This window comes from Neophocaena asiaeorientalis, unplaced genomic scaffold, assembly GCF_003031525.2.
Source record: "Neophocaena asiaeorientalis asiaeorientalis breed wild unplaced genomic scaffold, Neophocaena_asiaeorientalis_V1.1 scaffold141, whole genome shotgun sequence".
In the NCBI taxonomy this organism is placed as follows: Eukaryota; Metazoa; Chordata; class Mammalia; order Artiodactyla; family Phocoenidae; genus Neophocaena; species Neophocaena asiaeorientalis.
Genome location: NW_020174267.1, coordinates 3,018,723 through 3,039,599, shown reverse-complemented (window position 1 = coordinate 3,039,599; position 20,877 = coordinate 3,018,723). Strand labels below are relative to the sequence as shown.

General features: G+C 45.9%; 1 non-coding gene across 1 annotated transcript; it reads right to left on the bottom strand.

Moving 5' to 3' along the window:
• Positions 1 to 2,847: 2,847 nt before the first annotated feature.
• Positions 2,848 to 3,011, bottom strand: LOC112406495 (U1 spliceosomal RNA). The gene has a single exon (XR_003004567.1). It is a non-coding gene; the product is annotated as a U1 spliceosomal RNA (small nuclear RNA).
• Between the last annotated feature and the right edge of the window lie 17,866 nt (positions 3,012 to 20,877).

Here is a 20,877-nt window from a genome sequence, read left to right as displayed (position 1 = left end):
ACCAAATCCAAATCCAGAAGGTGTCTATTCCACTGAGGACAAATTGTTGCCCTAGCTACAGTGGAAGGGCCCATGGCATCAACATGCCATTTGATGGCTGGGGCGGCTTTGTGTACCCAAGGTGTGGTGCCATATTAGGGTATCAGGGTTGGGTGCTGCTGTTGTGGGCAAGCTGGACGCTCAGCAGTGACAGCAGCCAGGCTAACTTGGAGAGAAGGGATCTGTATTACTGAGTCCAGGCACGGTTTCCATCCCTAGCACCTTTGCCACTTTGTGCATGAACTCATTGGGCAGGTCTCGAAGAGGCTGAGTGGGAATACCCAATTTGAAAACATCCTCAGCAGGGAGGGACTTCCAGTGGGCATTCACATAGGACGAAAACACTGTCTCACTGTGATGCCAAAAGATACATCCATCCGTGCATGTATCTCTTCCCTAGAACTTGTTACAAATCTTCTAACCATTAATTCCTATCATCTGGCTAAAATTTTAGCTATGATAGATGATAGATAGATAGATAGACAGATAGACAGGAGGGAGGGAGGGAGGAAGGGAGGAAGGAAGCGGGGGAAGGGACATAAACCTTCATGTCTGTTCATATTTCTCAGGCCATGCCTTCTAGGCAAAGTGGGTAACGATGTGCACGTACCACTCAAAATTTTGCTGACAGGGAATATTTCACATCAACTTATTCAGTGCTATCCCTGAGTGTGGCTGATACACCACAGCAGCTCACGCCTCCCTGAGATAAGCACTTAGTGCAAAGCCTGCTACTTCCTACTCCACAGGTCCTATCGGCATGATGTTATCAATGTAGTGGACCAGACTGATACCCTGTGTAATATGGAGATGATAGAGTCACTGCAGACCAAATTGTGACAAAACGCCTTCTGTCACTTTATGTCATTCATTCTACATCAGGATAACATCCAACAGCCTATTATGTTCCCTGTTTACTGGGTGAGAGGAAAGAAACTGTCAGCTCAAGAGCTACATATTGGGTACCAGGTACTGTGTTAATTTTCTCTAGGAAAGAATTCTACCTAGAACAGCAGCTGTTAATAGAGTTAACATCTGATTAAGTTTATAATAATCCACTTGTTTTATCCTAGATCCGTCTGACTTCTGCACTGTGTAAACCAGAGGAGTGATAAGATTTGCCACCTATAGAAGAGTTATTAGTTATCCAATGTCTGTCCTTCTCTTATTCTGCAACAACAGAACCTTGTTGGCAGCTTGGCACGTGGTCCTTCCAGCTAAGAGCGGCCGTGGGACTAAATTCTGGCTGATGGAACGTAGGTGGAGGAGTTTTGTGCTTATATTTAAGGGTGTTGGTTGGGGGTCTTATCCTTCCCTTCTTTATTCCTGCTGCCTAGAATGAGAATGTAATCAGTGGTCCTCCTGCAGCTACAAAGCTATAGGAGTGGATGAGATCACCTTGCGGGTCAGTACAGTTGATGGAAAGTAAAGTTCCATTAGTAGGAAGATGAAAAGAAATCAGAAGAGGAGACTAACTATAAGGTAGGAGGAGAATCAAAAGAGAGTTATGCCCTAGAGAGCAAGAGAAGAAAGTGATTTAAAGACAGCTGTTGAACAATATTGCATAATACTTATAGGTTGAGTAAAACGTGGAATGAGAAATGATTATTGAATTCGGCAACACGAAGGTTCCTGGTGAATTTTGGGCTTGTCTAATGTCTTCTTGTGATTAAATTCAGGTACGCATTTTTGGCAAGAATAACACAGAAATGATGTTGTGTCCTTCCAGAGAAAAAAAACTAACAGCAGATGAAATAAAATTCATATTTTATGGCAAGACAAGAAAAATTTAACTTTTCTCTGTCTGTTTGGGCCCCCTCCTTCTCCTTTAGTGTGTATCATGCATCTGCATTGACCAGACCTCCTTAGGAGGTAACATTCCTTCTTAACCTTGTAAAGAGTCAGGATGACCCATTACTTGATAACTCCTCAGGAGATAACCTGCCTTCTTAATCTTGTAAGGTGTCAGATGTCCCACTACTTACTTTGTACCTGCAGATCTGGACTGTGTAACTGTCAATACGTCATTTGACAAATTACCCTTTGTCTCAAAAACATATATAACTGTGCTTTGATCTCTAACGGGGCAGAACAGTCCTCAGAGCTTTCTAAAAGACTGTGTTCCGGGGTTATAACCCTCAGGTTGGCACCAATAAAATTTTCCATTTCTTTCTTAGCTTGACTATTGATCTATTTTTCATCGACATATACATATATAGAGATACATACATACCTATATAAGGGAGATTTATTACGAGGAATTGGCTTACATGATCATGAGGGCTGAGAAGTTTCACAGTCTACCATCTGAAAACTGGAGACCCAAGAAAGCCAGTGGTGTAATTCAGTCCAAGTCCGAAGAAGGCCTGAGAACCAAGGGAGGCAAAGATGTAAATCCCAGTTCAAGGGCAGGAGAAGATGAGATGGGATGTCACCTCCAGCAGTGAGAGAGCAAAAAAAGGAGTGAATTCCTCTGTACTTCCGCCCTGCTTCTATTCAGGCCCTTAACAGGTTGGGGGGTGGCAACCCACACTGGGGAGGGCAATCTACTTTAAAGAGCCCACTGATTCAAATGCTAATCATCCTCACAGACTCACCCAGAAACAATGGTGAATCTGGGCACTCTGTAGACAGTCAAGCTGACATCATATTAGGAGACCCATGATGTAGATATGTTTCAGCATTGGTGATATTAACTCAATCACAGGTTTCTCCACTGTGAATTTACTATTTCCCTTCCAACTTACTAAGGGTTTTGTGGGGATATAGCTTTGAGTCTATGCCAATATCTGTTTCTTTTTTTTTTCCCAGGGGAAAGCACGAACGCAGTCCCCCACTACCACAAATTACGCAGTCGAGTTTCCCATATTTGGGGAAATCTCAGGGGTCAGCACATCCAGAGTGCAATGGATGAGGCTCGTCCTGGGAAAACCACCTTTGTGATCATCGTATCTCCCCTGCCAGGTAAGTATGCAATATCTTGTTTCTCATCATATTTTTGCCTATTAATTTTAGCATTTATTCTTACTTGTAACTATTACTACTGTGATGTCTACCACATGGTAATTTTTAACATTTCTGCCACCCCTTCTATACTTGTTGACTGGGATCTAAAAGAGTCTCCTGCTCACTTCTAAGTGACAGTGGGTAGGACAGTGTTCTGGCTGCTGGCTCTGTGGTCTGTGATGATTCACGGTCACCTTTGTCCAGGAGAAAAATTGGGAGGTGGATGGAAAGGCATGAGCCTTCTGACCATGAAGAAAAGAATTGACTTTCAGTTATTCATATTCTCTAAAATATTATGTGATTACATTACTATGAATTTAATAATAACACTTTCACAGCAAAAGATACCATAACATGACTGATTATCCTCTGGGTGACTATATTCATTAAGTCAGAAAGAAAAGAGTGTGGGTAGGGTAGAAATGATGTGAAAATTTCTCATTCAATTTCCTCTGCATGTGAGAAGCAGAGAAAGGACAGACTTCTCAAGCTCAGCCTGAATGATATGATGACCTTTATGAACCCTGGTAGCTTTAGATCATCTAACAAAGCCTTTTGATGGACTTGGCTGGAGGCTCAGGAGATGCTTTTGACTCAAGAAAAATACCTTGATTTGAAAGCGGTTTTGGTTTCTAATTTTTCTTTATACGAGCAGAAAACACAACCTTTCCTCTCCTGCAGAAAATTGCACTCTGTAAGTACAGAAATAAGGGCAGGATCTTTTAGCTGACAAATTCCAACTGTCTTAGGGTTGGGAACTCACCATTCCTCACAATCCTTCCTTACAGGCAGGCACGGGATAGAGAACTATGAGTCTCTGTGTAAAAACCTAGGGAAGGAGGGCACAATTACAATAAGAAAGAACGAGCTGGCCTCTGCAGACAGGTGGGCTGACGGCTGGGACACCGGACAATCGCAGCCCTCACTGCTAAGGCTTGCTGCCAGTGACTCATGCAAGTGCATTCCAGAGCCCTCTCTCCACTGCCCTCACTTCTCAGGGTTTGCTCTCCAAATCCCTAGACCTCCCTTATTCCACACTAAGCCTGGAACACACTGCCTTGCTGATCTTCAATCATTTCCTTGATCAGACTTTGACCCTGCACGAGCCTTGCATCAACAAATGACAAAGGAGTGAAAATGAAATTTATACTTCACGTGTTATCCTTTTGCCATCTGACCATGAGTATTCCCAACACCAAATTCTTTTTTCAGAGCGGGTAGAATGTTGAAGGAGGGAAGCGGAGGGAGGACTGAGGACTGGACTGTCCTGATGGGTCTGTCCAACCAAATACTGTTGAGTTCATCTCCTTGAATCTCTAATCCCATCTGCTTATCTCAGCTCCAGCTCCACCACTCAAGCCCAGTGAAGAGTATTTCTCTCCTGGAAGACAGTCATACTGGCCAGAGAAGCCCTGCATTCACTCCAGCCCAGTGGTTCTCAACTGGGAATTCGGCTCCCCCAGAGGACATCTGGTAATGTCTGGATACATTATCAGTTGTTACAACTAAGTGGGGGGGAGGCAGGGGCAGCGACTACTGCCATCTAGTGTGTAGAGGTCTAGGACACTGCTACGCATCTTGCAACGTACAGGACAGCTCCCACCACTGACAGAGAATTATCTGGTCCAAAATGTCCATGGTGCTGAGGTTGAGAAAGCCTGCTTCCAGTCCCCCTGCAATACCTCGAATACATAACCATGCTCTATTTCTTTTTTAATTAATTATTTTTAGCTGCGTTGGGTCTTTGTTGCTGCACGCAGGCTTTCTCTAGTTGCGGCGAGCAGGGGCTACTCTTAGTTGCGGTAGTTGCTCTGCAGCACGTGGGATCTTCCCAGACCAGGGATCCAACCCATGTCCCCAGCATTGGCAGGCGGATTCCTAAGCACTGCGCCACCAGGGAAACCCCCATGCTTTCTTTAAAGAGCAACTTGTGTCATGTCACCGCATTGCTTAAAACCTTTTAATCTTTCCCATTTTTCCTAGTATGAAGATTAAACAGAAAACCCTCAGCTCCTTGAACCTGCATGACCTGGCAGCCACCCTCCATCTTTTCTTGTATTCTGTGCAGTAACCAGCCTAACTTTATTCCTGTTTTTCTAGAAAGCATACTTCCTCCTCCCTCACAGGATCTTGACACATGTTATTCCCTCTTATAAATCACTTTCCTCCCTCTTACCAGCCTCTCACCCTTGGGCAAACTCACTGCTGCCTTCTAATCCTTTAGGAGACCTCAGCTCACAGCTGACCCCATCAGACTCCCTCCCTGACCACCAAACTGTAAGCAGCCTGAGACGAAAGGCCACGTGGAGAGAGAACCCAGTCCATCCCAGCTCTTCCAGCCATCCCAGCTCAGGCCTGCGATGGAAGTGAGGCCCGTCTTGGACAGCCAGCGCCAGCTGAGCCTCCAGCTGGGCCTGTGAGTGAGCCCAGGGAGGCCAGCAACAACACCACCTAATCAGCCCCCACAACTGTGCTAAGCAATGAATAAATGACCGCTGTTTTAAGCCACTTATGTCTCGGGTGGGTTATGTAGTGACAGACAGCAGATTCCTTCTCACTGGCGTGCTTGAGCCTTGCACTAAGAGCTCCCTGATATTGTGCGGAATTTCCCCTCACCTCCTGGCTCTGTCACCCTCCACAGGACTGTCGCTCAAGACCTGAGTTTCTGGGTCACGGTCCACTTGACAGGATGATACTCTCTCCCCAGTAGGTCAGTGAGTAGAGGAGAGGAGACTGGGTCCCCTTTCCCATCTCACCACCCTGTCCCATCAGCCTCCCTAGAACTGCATCACTGCACTGGGCAGGGATATTCTAATTCAGTTAACTCAGGGGCCGGAATAAACTCGAAAGGGAATTTATTTCAGTGCAGAAGGAAATGTCTCAAGTTTTTGACAACTTGTCTTTTCCCAGATTCTAAAAGGGAAATCACTTAAAGAACTGGGCCTTTTGCAAAAAGGTCCCTTCGTGGGAACTCCCCAGGGTCCACACCATTCCTCTTGCCCCTGGTTTTTTATTGAGGGCCCTTGTTCAACTCTCTTCACGTGAATCTCTACCCATCACCTTCAGGAGACCCGCCCTCGTAGGAAAACCTCATCCCCAGGAGGGTCTCATCACCTGCGTCAGGCTCCATTCCCCTGGCCACTCGCCAAGTCTCAAGTCTAAATCACTCCGTTTAGAGTGACAGGGGCATTTGCTGGGGCTCAGGTCAGTAGGGTGGGGCGTCTGAAGGAGAAAACACTTGATGCTGCTGGCTCCTGGGTCTCGTGTGAGCCTGGGTCTCCTGGACAACGTATTTTCTTCCAGAATCCCACCTCTGAGAGGTTCCTGAGTGTCTGTTTCTTTAAGTCTCTGACCTGATAGAACAAGAAGGTCTATAAACCTCACCTGGCTTCTATCAGGAGGGGAGGCACAAGTTTCCAAGAGTAAATAATCACTTTTCAAGGGAACGATGCAGACTGCACTCACATCTAAGAAACCAATAATTTTCTTAGCTAGTCCACTGTTTCTCCCTTAGGAGATGTCACATACCTTTATTGGGCAGAAGAGGGTTTGATTTCTTCCCGTTCTGTTACCGACCCTCCCGAGTCAGACCCCAACAGGAGTCCTTCCGCCTGGTGCCCATAGAAGGATCCCAAGTTCAGATGAGAAGCAAAGGAAAGCTTTAGTCTTTGATCAGAGAAGAGAGAAGGAAGAGGTGAGAGCTTACGCTCTGGCATACACTCCCCCGGAAGGCACTCGCCTGGCTGCTTTATTGGTTCCTGTGAGCGGGGAGGGGGGCGGAGTTTTGGTGGCTCGGGCGCAGCTATGCTCCAGATTGCAGGGCCGGGTGCAGCGTCTCTGCACACGGCCCCCTCACCGCCATCTTGAATCACGGTGATGGGTGTCTTTGCGCACGGCCTGCTGGGCTGAGGTGTTGGCGCAGCCGTTTCACAGCTGGGACACTGTTCCGAAGGGCCGGGTGCGAGCTGGACTAAGCACAAAGGAAAAGAAAAAAGGTAAGATTTTATTTTATGACCCAGATTCTGTGTTTCCTCCCCGGGACTTGTTGATGGGCTTTGCCGGTGACACGTCCCTCCTCTGGCTTCCGTCCTGCGCCTTGTTCCTGAGGGGCGCTGAGGGGCGCAGGTCCGGCTCCTGGAGCTGTTTCCTGCTGAGTGTGGGGTCGTCGGGCCCCGGGGGGAGGAGCAGGACGTCTCCCGCCGCCTGTAGCCGTGTCTGGGGGCCCCCCGGGGCCCCAGCCCTAACTGTTGCGTCTATGAGTGACCGCCGTCTGGAGCTTTATAGATCCGGAGGGTCATTAAGGGGCCCAGGAAAGGCCCAGCCCAAGCGGCACGAGGGTGCCCGGCGTTTCCCCGGCTCCAGAACTGCCATGGCTCACGGGCCCAGCCGCTCCGCGGCATGTGGGATCCTCCCGGACCGGGGCACGAACCCGTGTCCCCTGCATCGGCAGGCGGACTCCCAACCACTGCGCCACCAGGGAAGCCCACTAAGGTTCCTTCTAAGGGCTGATTGGACCGCTCTACTTTCCCTGATGATTGGGGTCGCCAGGCTGACTGCAAGGTCCATTTTATGCCCAGGGCACTTGTCATCCCTTTTGTCACTTGAGACAGGAATGCTGGGCCATTAGCAGTTTGTAAGGATCCTGGGAGCCCAAACCTGGCGATTATCTCTTTTACTTTAACCTCTTCGCCTGCCATTTCAGTTCTAGCGGGGAACCCTTCTACCCACCCTGAAAACATGTCCACTAGCGCAAAGAGATACCTGAAGTTGCCCTATGCTCTCGGCATGACAGTGAAGTCAGTCTGTCAGTCTTCTCCAGGATTTGTCCCTCTGGTCTGAATAGGCCTTATCTGGGGGCCTCTGGGGGGCTGGTGTTGGGGATGTTCATTGTGCAGTTGGGATGCGTCTCAACTATCAGAGTAATTATACTTTTCATGCCGGGAGTTACCATGAGGTGAACTAACCAATTATACAGGGCATCCCTCCCATAGTGAGTTCCTTGATGAGCCTCCCTTTTGACTTGACAAGCTGCTGTTTGGGGAAAGAAGTATTGCCCACATTCATTAACTACCCGTCCATGGCCTCCTAGATCTCTTTTGAAGCCCCATTTCTGGGCTTTGTGTAATTCATCCTTCGTATAGACTAGGGAGTAATAGGATGGATCTGGCCCTTTTGGTATGAGGGTAGTTGCCAAGTTACCAGTTCTAGAGCTGCCCTTCTGAACTAAGTACTGTTCAGAAGCAAAGGACACCTTTAGTCTTTGATCAAAAAATGGAGAGGTGCAAGCTCCTGGCCAGAGTACATACTCTCTCCAAAAGGCCGTAGGCAGAGCTGCTTTATAAAGTTCTTGGGGGAGGGGGTGTGCCAGATTCAAGTGCCAAGCGTAGCATTTCTGCACGGGGCCAGCCAAGCTGAGGTGTCAGCACAGCCATTTTGCACTAGGGACTCTGGTCTGAAGGGCCAGGTGCGAGGCCTCTGCGCGCCCTGTAAGCAAGTGAAACTGAAGCTGTGCAGCTCAGATTGGGACTTGAATCCAAGTGCCCAGGACTCGAGCCCAGCCTAAACCCAGCTCCTTGCGGAAAGAATTCAGTGAGAGACAAAGTGATAGGTAAGAAGTAGATTTATTTAGAGAGAAACACTCCACAGACAGAGGGTCGGACATCTCAGAAGGCGAGAGGCCCTGAAATATGGTGTGGTTAGTTTTTCTGGGCTGGGTAATTCCATAGGCTAATAAGTGGAAAGATTATTCTGATTATTTTGGGGAAGGGGTGGGGATTTCCAGGAATTGGTCCACTGCCCACTTTTTAACCTTTTGTGGTTGGCCTCAGAACTGTCATAGCTCTAGTGGGTGTGTCATTTCGCATGCTAATGTATTACAGTGAACATATAATGAGGCTCAAGGTTTACTGGAAGTAGAACCTTCCGCCATCTTGGACCTAGTTGGTTCTATTCAGTTTTCGTTATGTCCTGTGTCTAAGCCATTCTTGTAAAAATTGTACCCTGCCCCCTTCCCTCCTGCTTCAAAACTAGACTAAGCACAAAGGGAAAGAAAAAGTTAGGGTTTATTTTATTACTCAGATTCAATTTTTCTCCCAGGGAATTGTTAATGGGCTTTGTTGGTGACAGTTTCGTCACAGCATGGGCTGCTGAAAATGAAGGGGACTACCTTACCTTTAATCACTGTTTCCTTTGTTATCAGTGGAGATAATCCTGATAAAGAGACCCTATGCCTGAATGTCCAAAGAGAGAAGGTATTAATGTAATGTGTTTTGTTTTATTTTGTTGTTTTTTTACCCATAAGGTAACTCCCTATTTTTAGGGGTTTGATGTTTCTCCTGAAATGAGTGAGAGTCCTTAGTGTCCTTTATTTGCGGAAGAGAATTGGGTATTAGTTAAATGGGAAAGGAAAGGGCCTAGACATCAGTGTGCACAGAGAACCAGGTCTGGGCTCCCAGGTAACGGGCGAAGATGGCCTTGTCAATATGGAAACAGTGTGTCTGTGCTTGTACTGTGGAGGATGAAGAGTACGGATGATAGGCCTAACCTGATTACAGATCATACTGAAATGGAGCGGGACCCTGTGGGGCTCTCCTGGGCACAAATCCTTTCTGTGACTGTGTCCCTCTTTCTTGTTTGTAGGAAATAGGCTTCTTTCAACCTCCTTGACCTTCCCTGACTTCCAAAAGGCAGATTCAGACAGTTGCTAATCAGGGAAGGGAGCGAATGCAGAAAAAAGAGGAGCAGTCAGGAAACAATAGTGCAGCCTTGGGGACAGGGTCCTGGTTCCCCCTCAAGGAATATACTGAGGCCCCCGCCCAGGTGGAGGACGGTAACTTCAGGCTGCGCACGGGATTCCTGGAGCAGTGCTGTGTTGCCTCACCACCAACCAATCAGCCACACCCCGCAGCCCTCGCCCCAAATTTTGGCTGTAGAAACTTTCCCCCAGAAACCATCGGGGAGCCTGGGGTTTTAGAGCGTGAGTGACCTGTCCTCCTTGTATTGGCACCTTTCCAACAAAGTTACATTTTCCTTCACCACAACCCAGGGTCAGCGGATTGGCTTTGGTTTGGTAACAACATTCTCTAGATTTAAGCAACGTTCTTATTTATCTTCCTGTTGTTGTCTCTTAAACTTTAGCAAAGTGGTTTCCACTTTTCTGGGCAGATATTTTTAAAATTTATTTTGTTTTCAAAATCACCTTTGCTACAGGATTTTTTTTGTTTGTTTTTTTGGTTGTGTTGGGTCTTTGTTGCTGCGCGCGGGCTTTCTCTAGTTGCAGTGAGCCGGGGGCTACTCTTCGCTCTGGTGCGCGGGCTTCTCATTGCGGTGGCTTCTCTTTTTGCAGAGCATGGGCTCTAGGCGTGCGGGCTTCAGTAGTTGTGGCTAACGGGCTCTAGAATGCAAGCTCAGCAGTTGTGGCGCATGGGCTTAGTTGCTCCACGGCATGTGGGATCTTCCCGGACCAGGGATTGAACCTGTGTCCCCTGCATTGGCAGGCAGATTCTTATCCACTGCACCACCAGGGAAACCCCTGCTACAGGATTTTAAAGGACGGATATAACTGAGTCCTTATCTACTTCCCAGCTGAAAATTGGCACTTGCCGTCTACCTCTGCACTGCAGCTGATGACCTTCAGCACCCCCTGAAAGGAGTTCAAGGTGGAGATGAGGAATGAGGCACGCTGTGCTCTGGGAAACACTGGCAGAACAGGCCTTCAGATAGTTAGATCTTTTCAGAAGATTTTATGAGTCCAAATCCTTGCATCTTCTCATATATAGAAAAGCATTAAAATCACTAATGGTGACATCTGCTTTGGCCATTGAAGAAAAAAATGCTTGTGGAAGTAAAAATGGAGTAGCTGTGCCCCAAGCCATTCTCAAAGTGGTGTTGGCCGGAATGTGGGTACCTCTGTCAAGTTTACGATTAACCTCCTTATCCGCACCTTTATTCCTTTTCTTGTTCAAAACTTGTTCTCAGGACTTCCCTGGTGGCACAGTGCTTAAGAATCTACCTGCCAATGCAGGGGACACGGATTTGAGCCCTGGTCTGGGAAGATCCCACATGCTGCGGAGCAACTAAGCCCGTGCGCCACAGCTACTGAGCCTGCGCTCTAGAGCCCACGAGCCACAAGTACTGAAACCCACGCACCAAGAGCCCGTGCTCTGCGACAAGAGAAGCCACCGCAATGAGAAGCTCGCGCACCACAACAAAGAGTAGCCCCTGCTCGCTGCAACTAGAGAAAGCCCGTGCGCAGCAAGGAAGACCCAAGGCAGCCAAAATAAATAAATAAGTTAAAAAAAAATTTGTCTCCTCAAGATTGAGGAGTATCAAAGAAAAGGGGGGAATTGTAACCGAGCAGGGCCCCATGGGGCCTTCGGCGGTGGGGGACAGGCCTTCCCCCGTATCCTCTGCTTTAGCTCCCCTCTGAAGTACCTAGATAATAGTATTTGATGCACATTTCCTGAGTGGTTTTGTAGATGCAACCCCCCCCACCCCTTCCAATAAATGGGAAATGTTAAGGACATAACGACCATCAGCACACAGCCCCAGGCCTGCTGGAGCCTAAGCACTGATAACGTTTATCTCTGGGACACCACCCTGCTACCTCAGCGTCAGCCAATCAGAGAACTGTGCACAGGCTGATCACATACCCTGCCACCCGTTTCCCTCACCTGGCTTTTAAAAGGGCTTTGCTGAAACCCTTCAGGGAGCTCGAGGATTTTTAGGGCATAAGCTTGCATGGCCTTGCAATAAAACTTTCTCTGCTCCAAACTCCAACGTTTCAGTTCGGCCTCACTTTGCGTCGGGCGCACAAACTTGCATTAACAGTAAGGCACAAGCCATATCCTGTATCCCCCCTAACTTGCCCTTCCCCAGGAGTTTGGGGATGGTGACAGTTGGGGACAGGGATCTCCAACTCTCTGCCTCTCGTTCCTAAACCTTTGCTCTCCTGTGACTTGTGTTTCAGTCTCTCTTCTGTGGAGGAAAACTTGGCTGGATACGTTTTCTTGTAAACCGTTCTCTTTATGCCAGCACCAGTTCCCTTCAAGCTGAAAAACTCAAGAATTCCATTCTTTCATTCCTTTTGCTCTCTGTGTGGTCTATTTCTTCCATGCCAAGTGTTAAAAGGAGGAAGGGCCACAGGGTAACAAAGGCATTACAGGGGTGCAAAAATGACATCATGCAATTATGTAAGAGTGACTTTCTTTCATTAATACGAAAGGTTCCAACACCAGACCATTCTTGCTGTTGCTCAAGAAGACACGGGATTATAAAGATGAGCGTGTGACACACGTAACCAGACAGCAGGCCCCAAGAACTTCACAAGCTGTTAAACGAGGCAGTTCTCACCAGAAGCTGTTGAAGAAGAATCCTCTGATACAACAGGCACACAATAGGGAGGAGTTAAAAAGCTGCCAAACAGGATTTAACTCACAAAGAGCTTTAAAGTCCACCTCTGGAGTTTTCCTATCCTACGTAGCAACAAAAGTGGCAAAGCTCTGAAGTTGCCATGGGAACCTAATTCTGCTATACAAATGCTGGCTCCTGGCCTGATTTCTGAATATCAAGTAAACAAAGGGTTTCTTTATCAGATAGAGTTCCCAGATTCCTGTGCTAATAAGTACTATTGATCTAAGCAAGAGACTGATAACTACAGAGAGACAAAAATATGTATGTAATATATTCTAAACAAAGTAAGACATCCTGGTGGCAAGAAGAAAACATTTAAGTCACTATTTTACTTTTTGGCGTACTTTTAAAAATTCAATTGAAATAATGATTAAAGGCAGGTATCATGCTCTATACCCTGTGTGGCCCATGAATCAACAGCAGTGTCACCTGGGAAAGGGTAAAAAAATACCAGTTCTCGGGACTTCCCTGGTGGCGCAGTGGTTGAGAATCCACCTGCCAATGCAGGGGACACGGGTTCAAGCCCTGGTCCAGGAAGATCCCACATGCCGCAGAGCAGCTAAGCCTGTGCGCCACAACTACTGAAGCCTGTGCTCTAGAGCCCGAGCTCTGCAACAAGAGAAGCCACCACAATGAGAAGCCCACGCACCGCAACAGAGAGTAAGCCCTGCTTTCCGCAACTAGAGAAAGCCCGTGTGCAGCAACAAAGACCCAATGCAGCCAAAAATAAATAAATAAAATTATTTTAAAAAAAATACAAGTTCTCGGGAATTCCCTGGTGGTCCAGTGGTTAGGACTCTGCCCTCTCACTACCAGGGGCCTGGGTTCAATCCCTGGTTGGGGATTGGGGAACTAGGATCCCACAAGCCATGTGGCATGGCTAAAATTGAAGAAAAAAAAGAGAGATACAAGTTCTCAGACCTACTGAACCAGAATCAACATTTTTAACAAGATTCCCAGGTCATTTGTGTGAACATTAAAGCTTGTGAAGCACGATCTCTGAAACTTTTAAATTATACATGATAAAGGCACATATCTGTTCATGATAGCAGGTTGAAGTCTTTGGAACAATGCAATTAATATGTTAATATTTATTTCATATAAGATACAACTGATACTGTTAATAATTACAATATTATTAAATCTTGCATAACTTAGATTTTCTAGATACACATCAGTTTGGAATCATTTATGTGTTGGGGAAATTAGCAAAGGCAAGTCACTTTGAATTTTCAGATCTTCAATTTGAAGAAAAATTTAAATGCTTTTATTCTTTTTTTTTATTGGCCACACCGTGGCTTGCGGGATCTTAGTTCTTCAACCAGGGATACAACCTGGGCCCTAGGCAGTGAGAGCTTGGAGTCCCAACCTCTGGACCACCAGAGAATTCCCTAAATGCTTTTCTTCTTTAATTGAGAGTAAAATCAAGGATCTTGAGGGTCTTGAAATCTAACTCCAACAGTGACTCAAGGATAAGAGTGTGTGATAAAGGTTGTAAATGAAACACTGAGCTCAGGTAAGGGAGGAAAAAGGGATTTTGAATATGAAGACATTAGGCTTATTCTGTATGAGAGCCAGGCACACCAGGAACAGTCCGACAAAACAATTGGTCCTGGTTGCATCTCTCACTTTCTATGTCACTTCCTGCAGGAGGACATAGTTGTTACCACACATTTAAAAAGCAAAACCAAATATAGCTTGTCGTTCTTATGCTAGTGGGCAATGCTTTCATTTTATGCAGCCTTGAATCCACACCCACCCAGCAGAGGGCATGGTGTGGTTAAACTGTAAATCCTTAAAATATTTCCTTCTTTTTTTTTTTAAAGGTTTTTTTTTTAATTAATGATTTTTGGCTGCGTTGGGTCTTTGTTGCTGTGTGCGGGCTTCTCATTGCGGTGGCTTCTCGTTGCAGAGCATGGGCTCTAAGTGCCTGGGCTTCAGGAGTTGTGGTTTGTGGGCTCTAGAGCGGAGGCTCAGTAGTTGTGGCGCATGGGCTTAGTTGGTCCGCGGCATGTGGGATCTTCCCAGACCGTGGCTTGAACCCGTGTCCGCTGCATTGGCAGGCGGATTCTTTTTTTTTTTTTTTTTTCTTTTTTTCTCTCTGTACGTGGCCTCTCACTGCTGTGGCCTCTCCCGTTGCGGGGCACAGGCTCCGGACGCGCAGGCTCAGCGGCCATGGCTCACGGGCCCAGCTGTTCCGCGGCACGTGGGATCCTCCCAGACCGGGGCACGAACCCGTGTCCCCTGCATCGGCAGGCGGACTCTCAACCACTGCGCCACCAGGGAAGCCCGGCAGGTGGATTCGTAGGCACTGTGCCTCCAGGGAAGCCCAGAATACTTCCTTCTTCCAGTGGAAGGGGTGTTCAGTGGGTGACACAGAGAGCATCATGGCAGCCATGTTTAGGCATTAGGTGGAAATCTGTTTTTAGCTGAAACCTAGTTTGGAAATTACTATTCGTGAGGAATGAACAGGATTTTGTCCTCAGTTCTGTTGTGACAGTGGGAGAAGGGCAGCAGGCTATGAGCACAGAGGTCTCAGGCAAAGAGTCTGCACTACCACGAGGCGTGCACGTTCCACCCCTGGGTGATATATAAAATGTAAGGGCAGGCTTGTTAGCAGAGCCTAACAGAAGCAAACTCTCCCTAAAATTCCACCAAGTAAAAGCCTCTTTTTAGTAAGACCTTTGAGTAATTGTACGCAGAGTCCAAGAATCATTCTGCTGTGAGTAAGAATGACTCTGAAAGAAGGAAGTAAAAACCCTAGGGATCGGCACACGGTCCACAGAGTAGAATCAACAGACCCCAAATACAATAAGAAAAATGGTCCATATCTGCCTGAGAATGTCCCCAGTTTCTTTATTAAAAGAACAAGAAGTTAATATCAGAATCTCTACCATGTGTATTTACAGTTTGTTGTAGGGACTTCCTGGAGGTCCAGTGGTTAAGAATCTGTACTTCCACTGCAGAGGGAATGGGTTCAATCCCTGGTTAGGGAACTAAGATCTTGCATGCTGTGCAGTGGCAGAGCCAAAAAAAATTTTTATATATGTACAGTTGTTGTTTAAGTCTGTAGCAGCAGTTCTCAAAGTGTGGTCTGAGGACTCCTGGGGGTGCCCACGACCGTTTCAGGAGATGTTTGAGATTCTTTTTTTCCAACCATATATCAGGGTGAGGCCAGATTTTCTGCATATCCTTCAACTGAAACAACATGTAATGATGGATTGAATGCAAAAACAAGTATGAGAATCCAGCTGTTGTCTGTTACACTAGTAGATATTAAAGAAATTTGCAAGTGTGGGAGACATTTATGTCAAGCTGAATAGGTTTATCATTGTTATTTTTAACTGACTTAGTAAATATTTTAAACATTTCTCAGTGTTGCTATCTAATATGGTAAATTATCAGCAGGTTTAACCATAAAAGGGAAAGCTCTTTGAAGATGCTCAATAATATTTAAGAGAATGAAAGGGTTCTGTAACCAAAAACTTTGAGAACAACAACCCTAGAGTTTCTCATTTCACAGTTTGAATCCCCATATTCTCAGATTGTATGTTATTGCTTTGAGAGATGTTTAGAACGTCCCAAGTGAAAGAAACCCCAGCTGTTGCAAGGGGCTCCCAGTGTGACTTGGGAGCCTGAACTGTCAGGATAAATCCCGTCTACTTCAGTCAGTCTGCTTTCTTCCTTCAAACCTCCCTGACTCCCAGATTGTCTCAATTACATTATCTGTGATCATTTATTATGGCAAATAGGTTCCAGATCATCCGTAGGTGATGTCTGTGGACTTGTGGTAATTCAATTTGCAACAGTTATTTGCAACTATTTTTGGAATGCCTTTATTACATCTCACTATTGCATAAAGAATAAAAATTAGGGAAATCCCTGGCAGTCCAGTGGTTGGGGGCCTCTGCGCTTTCACTGCCTTGGCCCAGGTTCGGTCCCTGGTCTGGGAACTGAGACCCTGCTGCCACACGGTGCAGCCAAAAATAAAACTAAATTAAATTAAAATTAAATACAAATAACTAGATAAAAATTGAACTCTGTCAGGCAAAAAACATGGACAGGTTATCTCAGCTGTGGAGTTTATCATTAGGATACACGAGAGAGGGACTTCCCTGATGGTGCAGTGGTTAAGAATCTGCCTGCCAGTGCAGGGACACGGGTTCAATCCCTGGTCCGGGAAGATCACAGATGCCGCGGAGCAACTAAGCTCATGTGCCACACCTACTGAGCCTGTGCTCTAGAGCCCCCGGGCCACAACTACTGAAGTCCGCGAGCCACAACTACTGAAGTCTGCGAGCCACAACTACTGAAGTCCGTGAGCCACAGCTACTGAATCCCGCACGCCTAGAGCCGGTGCTCCACAGCAAGAGAAGCTACTGCAATGAGAAGCCCGTGCACAGCAACGAAGAGTAACCCCCTCTTGCTGCAACTAAAGAAAGCCCACACACAGCAACCAGGACCCAACACAGCCAAAAATAAATAAATAAATGTATTTAAAAAATAAATATCATCTCCCTTTGGCAACAGATATTTTTGGTTGTCACTTGAGATTAAAAATGACATTTTTGTAAAATGGAAAAAAAAAAAAAAACAACCCCTACATTTCAGCTGAATATGTACCCACTCAGTGTTCCTGTATAGTCTCTTCTTTTTGTACACGTTGTTCTCTGCCTAGAATGCTGTTTCTCTACTATCAGATTTAGCAACTGTCTCATCCTTAAAGGTTCAGCATATGAAGCTGCCTTCATATAAACAGGATAGGAGTGATGACCCCTATTTTACAGGCAAGAGCTTGAAGCTTGGATGCATTTGATGACTTGCCCAGAACATGCTATTAGTGATATCAGGATTAGATCTCAGGCCTTTTGACTCTCCACTAGATCAATGCTTACTTAGAAGTTTAGCAGAGAACCATATTGCCAAATCTGCCCTTGCTTTAAGGATTACAACCTGATGTACTGTTAAAGGCAATACAAAGAAACAAAGTACAGTGATACAGATGTGATATTTTTATTAAAATTCAACTATTCTCTTAAGTCATGGTGGCATGGAAAAGTTAACATCCAAAAAACATTTCAAGGGACTTCTCTAGCAGTCCAGTGGTTCAGACTCTGTGCTTCCACTGCAGGGGGCACAGGTTCAGTCCCTTATCAGGGAACTAAGATTCTGCATGCGGCATGGCCAAAACAAAAAAAACTTCCAAAAACCATTTCAAAAGTATGAAAACAGTTCAAAGATTAGATAAGAATTTCTCTGTTTAAAAAAGATATATTAGGGCTTCCCTGGTGGCGCAGTGGTTGAGAGTCCGCCTGCCGATGCCTGGGATGCGGGTTCGTGCCCCGGTCCGGGAAGATCCCACATGCTGCGGAGCGGCTGGGCCCGTGAGCCATGGCCGCGGAGCCTGCGCGTCCGGAGCCTGTGCTCCGCAACGGGAGAGGCCACAACAGTGAGAGGCCCGCGTACCACACACACACACACACACACACAAAATATATATATATATTAGAGTTAGTCATGAACAAAAATTCTGAAAGGAAAAAACATAAGGTGTTTAGATATCAGGAATAAATATGCTTCAAAGCATATGGCTATTAGTTTTCTATTCTAAAAATATTTAGGAGGACATTTGAGAGTAAACAAGTATAATGAAACAGAAGGTTAACATTCCATTTTAAGAGTCCATTGTCATCCCACTCTATTCATTGACTTGGGGTGATCAATGGATGTACTTGACAAACTGAGAAGATTCAAGTGTGACTTGACCCTGGGGCTTTGGGCCCACTGCCTGGTGGTCCCAGTGACTCATATCAGCTGTGATAATCCATTTTTCCACAGAGGCCTGTTGCCTTACACTGCATGTGTGTCACAGCAAATTATAACTCAGATTTTCCAAGGATGACAATGGGAATAGAAGGGCCATGTTCTCTTCCTGTTACTGCCACCATCACATTCTGTCTCAAGCATGGGCACCAATATCTTTTTTTTTTTTTTTTTTCGCTTGTGGAACTTTAGTTCCCCCGACCACGGATTGAACCTGGCCCTAGGCAGTGAGAGTGTGGAGTCCTAACCACTGGACTTCCAGGAAAGTCCCACCAGTATCTTCTTTTACGTTACATAGAAATACAGCAACTCAATAAAGCTGAGGGGGAAGAAAAAGAAAGAAACGAAAAGCAGCAACAAGGAGATTATACAGAGTTCTTACAGAATAATTGAGGTTATAAAAGACAGTAACTCTTAATAATATCAACAGCTGCAACAATAAGAGTTTACTCCATCCCATCTGATATCTTTCTAGAAAATGAAACAAACAAAACAACAACAAAAATAATAGTTTACTCATTGGGGTAAATACATAAAGTGGCTTATTATTTTTTTTCCAAAAGGTGTTTTTCCAGCTCGTCTATGTTATTGTCTTTCCCTTAATGAAATCTGACTGATTCTATGTTTTTTCAGTTCATAAGACTCAGCTCTGTTCATTTACAACTTCTATCTTACATTCTACTCAATCTCTTCTCCTCACCTGCCCATCAAGCTCCTTAGACCCTGGGCCCTATATCTGGGTCTCTCCGTCTCAGCTCTGTTGACGTTTGGGAGGGCTGTCCCATGCATGCATTGTTGAATGTTCAACAGCATACTTGGCTTCTACCCACTAGAAGCTAGCAGCACCCTCCCAAAAGTAGTGACAACCAAAAATACCTCCAGGCATTGCCATATGTCCCCTGGAGGGCCAAGTCTCCCCCAGGTGGAAACCATGGCTCAAGAAATTTGGAATGTGTTATGGAAGTTGCGGTATGTCTGGTTCCTACACAACTCTCCCTGGTGCCAGAATTCCCATCAAGTAATTGCAGCTGGGGTGGGGTGGGGATTCCCTGGTAGTCCAGTGGTTAGGACTGCATGCTTCCACTGCAGTAGGCACAGGTTCCATCCCTGGTCGGGGAACTAAGATCCCGTGGCATGGCAAAAAAAAAAGAAATGCAACCTAGCTATCTATTTCCTTTATTGGTGGAGGGAAGATATAGGGACTCTATTAGTCCATTTTGGCTGCTATAACAAAATAGACTGGGTAGCTTACAAACAACAGAAATCTATCATAGTTCTGGAGGCTCAAAATCTGAGAAGAGGGTGCCAGCATGGTTGGATGAGGGCCCTCTCCCAGGTTGCAGACTTGTCATTGTATCCTCACATGGTGGAAGGGGGCAAGTAAGCTCTCTGAGGCCTCTTTTACAAGGGCACTAATTTCATTCATGAGGTTCTGCCCTCATGACTTAATCACCTCCCAACGGTCTCACCTCCTAACACCATCACCTTGGTGATTGGGGTTTCAACATATGAATTTGATGGGGGACGGGCAGGACACACACATTCAGACCATAGCAAGGGACAAGCCAGTTCAGTATTCTAGTAAAATACCTTGCCGTAATAGCTTCCATTTATCGAACAACTCCTGTGTGCCTGGAACTGTATTAAGCACTTTCACAGAAATAATAACTCTGTGAAATAGATACTACTTTTTAGTACCCACTTTACCCATGAGAAACTGAGTTCAGAGAATACGTGTCATTCAGCCAGAGGCAGAAGAGTTGTAAAAGATGGAAGACATGAATATGAATCTAGAAAATTTGGTACACAGTACTCACCTTCAAATCGGGGTTCAGCTTCTGGGATAAGGACAGATTAACACAGGGGAAATAGGAGAGATATTAGATCCAGGCAATCTGATCTTAAACGTCACAGAACACTGTTGGGTAGAAGTGAGGTACAAATGACACACGAATAATAGGGAGATAGCTGGGCAGCGTTCAGGGTGCACTCAAAGCAGCAGGATAATGAATAGGGGAGATTTGTTTCTTCTTCCATTTCCAGTAGCTGCCTCTGCCAGCTCTTCCTGCCCAAGTCACCAGGACAGGTATCCTGCACTCCTTTTACTGGTCCCCATTTTCTCTGCATCATCTTGGGGCTTAGCTGACAAAGCTCCTCAGCTAACTTACCGTCTGATGTTTATGTTAACTGTGGTCTAATATGAAGCTCATCCTTGCCAAGGTAATACATCTACATTTGGACAGTAAAGATCCTTTATTGTCTGGTGAAAGTCAAGACAGCTGGCTTTGAGTCAAAAATATGTGGGTTTATGCCCAGCTGTGTCACTGTCACTGAGATGTGTGGCCTTGGCAAACCGGGGACTTTCTCTGAGCCTCAGATTCTTTTCCTGTAAATTCAAATGATATCTCCCACCTTACAAGAGTATTTGGTGCCTGTACGAAAACCAGCACCATCACTGAATTCTATGAATTCAGTAACAGTAGTTGGATGGAATCTTAATCCACAGGAGAGGGAATTTCAAGGCATCATTAGTCAGTAAAGACATATTGGGCAAGGAACAAATTCACATTGTTTGGGGATTATATGGGCTAAGTTAGA